Genomic DNA, 7,020 nt, shown 5'->3' with positions numbered 1-7,020 from the left:
TGACAGTGGAGAGGAAAAACTCTTTGTGAGCGGCCATCTGCTGAGGCCAACTGCGGTTCAAGGAGACAGAAGCAGAAATACAAAAGGCGGCCCCGTCCAGGAAACACACAGCCAGGCAGATGAGCTCCGAGCCAGCTCCCATGTCAGAGGATGAAGAGAGCACATCCAGCCAGTCACAGTCAGAGAAACAGGACTACACTGGAAAACAGGCTGATCTCTAATATCTATAAACAAAGGTGTTGATGGAAGCAGCAGAGCTGATATTTCTCTCCAGGATGGAGTCACAGGAAAAAGGAACAGATGAGGCAAAGCTAATATGAGAAAATGCAGAGAGAGCATAACATTAGAGATAGAACTAACATATTCTGCAGATTGGGAGAATAGAGAGAGAATGAAGCAGAATGATGAAATGGGGGTCCCTATGTCCTCAATGTGCTTTATGCCGTTGAGTGTAGTGAAGAGTGCACAGACCTTTAAATTAGAGTGACAAAGGAAAGCGCTACACAGGCGCAGAGCTGAACACGCGGGTGGGGGACTCCTCAGGACTGCTCTCAGCTAAAGGCTAAAGGACACTGGTTTGTCCATATTTTGGCCAAGGAAGGAAGATGGCTTGAGCGAGGGGTTAAGGAAGCCGTCTTTGTTAACCTGGATAAAATATCTCTCAACAGACGGGGTGGTCTTAGACATTACCTTTCACCTACTTACAAATCACTTTTAAGAACAATATTCTGAAGATTCACCTCTCACCCGCCCTCACCTGAATCACACTTCATTGAGGCATGTGGCTGAAACCACCCTGACCAGGGGAATAACGAGCCATCAGAACCCCCTTACGACCATTAAAACCCCCAGGTGACCTCCACGGCCAATCCAGTGGGAGAGATCAGAGCCACCTTTAGTTTTTTTCCACCCATAATTATTTGTTCCACTTACAGTATATTAATCTCAGTGCTCCCCACCGATAGTTAGAACTGAAAAACATCTTGGATGAGAGGTGAAAAATCTTCTAGGAAACGTCATGCTAGTTGCCTAGACAGAACTTTTCAAGCCTGTCTCTCAATTAATGAAAAAAAGAGAAAAATCCACGCCTAAATACTGAGACTCATGCTTCCTATCCGTTATATTCAACTTTTACTGAAAAACACACAAACATCCGAAATAACTTTGGAAGGTTGTACATTTAACCTTATCCATATGAATAGATTAGAAAACTGATTTCTTTCCTAACCATAATATATTAAAGATATAAAGGATGATCTTGCATTTCCAGTTGGATCATCTAATTAAGTGGTCCTCCTAATACACAATCGCTCTGGTGATAGGTTTACGTAAGGCCATCCTATGTGCTTGCCCCGTTAGCTATCTTTTTCCGCATGTGTGCACTTTCAGGTGTATATATGTGGTTAGCTATGGTTTCAGACAGTCATTAAAGCTCACCTTTCTGTATGAGAATAAAAGAAAGACCTCAAAAGAGGTACATATATCCCAGAATGCTTTGTGCTGAAAGCTCTCCTCGCAAAACATGGGATTTGCTGTCACAGCGGCCCTGTGTTGCCATAGGCTACTGCTACTCAACAGCGGAAACTAATTAAGATCGCACAGGGAAGGAGGAGTTACGTGACCAATGGAGCAAAAAACAGTGATCATCTGTCCGAACAGTAAGTTAACTGAGTTCGCTATAAAGTCCCCTATATATTCCCCACTCTATATAGTGATTGAGTATGCTATATGAGCTATGAGAACAGCAACTTTTAAATACAGCAACTTTTAAATACAGCAACTTTTAAATACAGCAACTTTTAAATACAGCTTGCAATAGAAGAAATGGGCTTGTGCATGCTCTCACACGCGCATTATTTTTTCAAAGTGGAGAGGGTGGGTCTTTTAAAAAAATCCTTCACAATATCTTTAATACCCTTTTATGAGTAAATCAGACCTCAGTGACTCAAAGACGCTCATATTTACCAATTTTCTTGTATTTAATGTAAGAAAATTCAACTTTTGTTAAAGACTGATCGTGACACCGTAACTGAATCACTGAAAATAAAACTAGACATTTACTTCTTCTCCAGCTGCTTAACCGCTTTTTTTCTTTTTTTGTTATGACACAATAAAAAAAAAAAAAAAAAACTTCTAAACGGTGGGCTTTCTATCTCAGGTATTCGGGCTAATTCTCAGCATCAATTAAATAAAAACTGCAGAAAAAGGTAGAATCCATTCTTGCTTTAATCATGTGACTTTAACATTATGAGGTTATTAATGCAAGCATTTACCAGCTTATTTATTTTCACCAATAAGCACCATTTTCAATTTCATGGTTAGTTACATACGAGTGTGTTGTTTCACATCAGTGGTACTGGCCTGTGTTCTGCAGATATCCACTTTCTAAAACCAGTCTGAAATGTCTTGTATTAAACTTACAAAAGTAAGGTTTTAACAATTAACATCCCAAACGATGCAAAGCAGATTACATTAAACCATTCATCGATCAATCTGTGAAGGGTAGCAGGAGCCTGGTCCCTTTCTCCTGTGGTCAGTAGGTGTTTAGGGTTAGGAGAAACTCCAATAATCACCTTACTAAAAGAAAAACCACAGTTACCTGCCTTGTTGAGATCATCATTCTTTGTACTTGCAGCAAGGAGTCCAACAAATAAAGTAGAGCCTGTACAGTATCTCCCCAGAGCTAACAAATGCAGAGACTTTATGTATTTTATTTACTAACCTCTGACCAAAAATCAAAAGGATCATAATAATTTCAATCTCTAAAAGTATGCCCTCTCTGCTTTTTCTCATAGTAGCTTCGCCTATTCTGTTCCTGTTTGGCTGTGACTCCATCCTGGAAAGAAATATCAGCTGTGCTGCTCCGATCAACACTTTTGTTCATAGATATTAGAGATCAGCCTGTTTTCCAGTGTAGTCCTGTTTCTCTGAATGTGACTGGCTGGATGTGCTCTCTTCATCCTCTGACATGGGAACTGGCTCGGTGCTCGTCTGCCTGGCTGTGTGTTTCCTGGATGGGGCCGCCTTTTACAGCTGCTTTTTGTATCTCTGCTTCTGTCTCCATAAACCTCAGTCGGCCTCAGCAGATGGCCGCTCACACTGAACCTTGTTCTGCTGGACGTTTCTTCCTGTTAAAAAGGAGTTTTTCCTTTCCATTGTCGCTACAAGCATAGTGTGACAGCTGTCAATCAATATTGCGAAAAACAGCCTGTCGGTAAAGCAGCGAATACGTCCTTTTTAAAACTGAATGTGTGTAAAGCCTCTTCCTGCTCACGTGTCAACGAAAACCCCAAGTCTAATCCTTCCAAAACTGATTCAAAAACTGAGTCAAATGAGAACTGTTCAATATTTGTTGCCATCGTCCTTGTTGTGCTTTCTCCAGTGTCGTGCAGCTTTGTCACCCTGCCCTCAAAACCCCACCCACTTTGTTTCCAGAAAATCAAAACATCTCTCTGCGTTGTGATTGGCCCGCTAGTTGTAGGGCCTGGGGAATTGATGGAGGCTAGAACAAACTCGTAGGCAAAAATGAGTGAATTGAGAAACGGCCACGGCCTTTCTTTACCCACCCCCCACGCTAATGGTGCTACTTACATGGGATGCAGTCTACCACCTGCACTGGGTTATATGCTGCACTGAGTCCTTAGCTGAACTTAGCTACTGCTCCAACAAGCCAAACCATACAAGATGGCTTACCCCACTTTTGAGAAAAGTCAAGTGTTAAGGGGCGTCTCCTCCTCTTTAAAAGATCTCCACACACTGACTCCTATATAATCAGAAATAGGTATTTCTAAAGCAAAGCAAACNTCTTTTAAAAAAATCCTTCACAATATCTTTAATACCCTTTTATGAGTAAATCAGACCTCAGTGACTCAAAGACGCTCATATTTACCAATTTTCTTGTATTTAATGTAAGAAAATTCAACTTTTGTTAAAGACTGATCGTGACACCGTAACTGAATCACTGAAAATAAAACTAGACATTTACTTCTTCTCCAGCTGCTTAACCGCTTTTTTTCTTTTTTTGTTATGACACAATAAAAAAAAAAAAAAAAAACTTCTAAACGGTGGGCTTTCTATCTCAGGTATTCGGGCTAATTCTCAGCATCAATTAAATAAAAACTGCAGAAAAAGGTAGAATCCATTCTTGCTTTAATCATGTGACTTTAACATTATGAGGTTATTAATGCAAGCATTTACCAGCTTATTTATTTTCACCAATAAGCACCATTTTCAATTTCATGGTTAGTTACATACGAGTGTGTTGTTTCACATCAGTGGTACTGGCCTGTGTTCTGCAGATATCCACTTTCTAAAACCAGTCTGAAATGTCTTGTATTAAACTTACAAAAGTAAGGTTTTAACAATTAACATCCCAAACGATGCAAAGCAGATTACATTAAACCATTCATCGATCAATCTGTGAAGGGTAGCAGGAGCCTGGTCCCTTTCTCCTGTGGTCAGTAGGTGTTTAGGGTTAGGAGAAACTCCAATAATCACCTTACTAAAAGAAAAACCACAGTTACCTGCCTTGTTGAGATCATCATTCTTTGTACTTGCAGCAAGGAGTCCAACAAATAAAGTAGAGCCTGTACAGTATCTCCCCAGAGCTAACAAATGCAGAGACTTTATGTATTTTATTTACTAACCTCTGACCAAAAATCAAAAGGATCATAATAATTTCAATCTCTAACAGTATGCCCTCTCTGCTCTTTCTCATAGTAGCTTCGCCTAGTCTGTTCCTATTTGGCTGTGACTCCATCCTGGAAAGAAATATCAGCTGTGCTGCTCCGATCAACACCTTTGTTCATAGATATTAGAGATCAGCCTGTTTTCCAGTGTAGTCCTGTTTCTCTGAATGTGACTGGCTGGATGTGCTCTCTTCATCCTCTGACATGGGAGCTGGCTCGGTGCTCGTCTGCCTGGCTGTGTGTTTCCTGGATGGGGCCGCCTTTTACAGCTGCTTTTTGTATCTCTGCTTCTGTCTCCATAACCCTCAGTCGGCCTCAGCAGATGGCCGCTCACACTGAACCTTGTTCTGCTGGACGTTTCTTCCTGTTAAAAAGGAGTTTTTCCTTTCCACTGTTGCTACAAGCATAGAGTGACAGCTGTCAATCAATATTGCGAAAAACAGCCTGTCGGTAAACTGAATATGTGTAGAGCCTCTTCCTGCTCACGTTTCAACGAAAACCCCAAGTCTAATCCTTCCAAAACTGATTCAAAAACTGAGTCAAATGAGAACTGTTCAATAGTTGTTGCCATATTCCTTGTTGTGCTTTCTCCAGTGTCGTGCAGCTTTGTCGCCCTGCCCTCAAAACCCCACCCACTTTGTTTTCAGAAAATCAAAACATCTCTCCGCGTTGTGATTGGCCCGCTAGTTCTAGGGCCTGGGGAATTGATCGAGCCTAGACCAAACTCATAGGCAAAAATGAGTGAATTGAGAAACGGCCACGGCTTTTCTTTACCCCCCCACCACCACCAGATTTCTGTTGCACTTACTACGTCACAGTCAGTTACACTTATTGGTCAGGGCATTGGCCAATGGGCACTGACATGGTTTGAAAAACAACGGGTTGTTCTCATCAACAATCTTCCGATGTCTCATTCATCAGGGCCAGACTAAATTACACATTTGATCTCACATTTAGACTGCTTTATCAGACTAGAAGGCCGTCCCTTCTTCAGCAGGAAGAATTGCTGTTGGTGCTACTTACATGGGATGCAGTCTACCACCTGCACTGGGTTATATGCTGCACTGAGTCCTTAGCTGAACTTAGCTACTGCTCCAACAAGCCACACCATACAAGATGGCTTACCCCACTTTTGAGACAAGACAAGTGTTAAGGGGCGTCTCCTCCTCTTTAAAAGATCTCCACACACCGACTCCTATATAATCAGAAATAGGTATTTCTAAAGCAAAGCAAACAAAGATTTAGACTTCAGTTCATAGGTGATGATGAATAACAAGCATTTAAATAATATATCCCATTTGTCAGTATATAATTGAATTGAATTTCTGCTGTTTATGTTTATCCTACCTTTGATATTGGATTCTACTAGCTCCTTTCCAGACTAATAGACTGTGTTAGTGGCTTTTTCTAATCTGGCTGGTTAGAATCACCCCTTGTGGTGGAGTTATGGTGTGTGTAGTGATAGCAAGGCAGGCTAACATTAGCCTTCCAAGCATTACTTTCCTTGCATAAAAAATGGGTCTTGACATCTATATTTCACCACTGCTAGTCAGTTCATTCCCTCAACAGCCATCTCTTCATGCTCCTGTATGTGCCCATCAGCTTAGAGACTGCAAATGATTCCCGATACAGTCAGAGAAAGGTGTTTTCATAAATAATTTTCTAAAATATATGACTGCACAAAATACATTTGTATGTCCATACTAAAACATCCTCAGAAACAAGTCTTAACCTATGCTATTCCTCACTTCTGCAGCAAATGGTTAAACTTGAATTTATTTCTAGGCTGGTAGTGGAAATAACATAACATTAAGATGTATCACCATTTTTTAAACAGCAAACAGTTCATTATTTCCTGAAAGGTTGTTGTCCTGTGACCTGACATCTTTCCCCTCAAGCCACAGCAAGACTCCCCTGTAGTGTTCTCCTTTAATTTTCCATGTGTCTGGGCATACATACAAGCCCCCTGAGTACACAGAGGACCACTGTTGTGTGAGCAACATCAGATGTGCTGTGCACTCTTAGGCAAACGATATATATCAGAATATATATATATATATATAAAAAGATTTGTCCTGCTATATTGTTCAAATAAAAAAGAATCCAGCAGTAATATCAATGGACGCCAGAGTGTTAACCTTGTTGGTACGCTTAGAGGCTTCTGTCTGTTACAGATTGCCTTTTTCCTGCACTAACCCTAGTCTCCTGTGTTTCCCAGCTCACGTCTTGTTATGGAAAACCTTTCCAGCGATTCCTCGTGCTCTCACATCTTCAGTGGAAGATCTCAGGTTCCGACTGTTCTGAATGCACCTCCGAACAATCCCTCCAGCTC

Source organism: Cyprinodon variegatus, unplaced genomic scaffold (genome assembly GCF_000732505.1).
Source record: "Cyprinodon variegatus isolate N-32 unplaced genomic scaffold, C_variegatus-1.0 Scaffold274, whole genome shotgun sequence".
Lineage (NCBI taxonomy): Eukaryota > Metazoa > Chordata > Actinopteri > Cyprinodontiformes > Cyprinodontidae > Cyprinodon > Cyprinodon variegatus.
Note: the sequence above shows the minus strand (reverse complement) of the source record.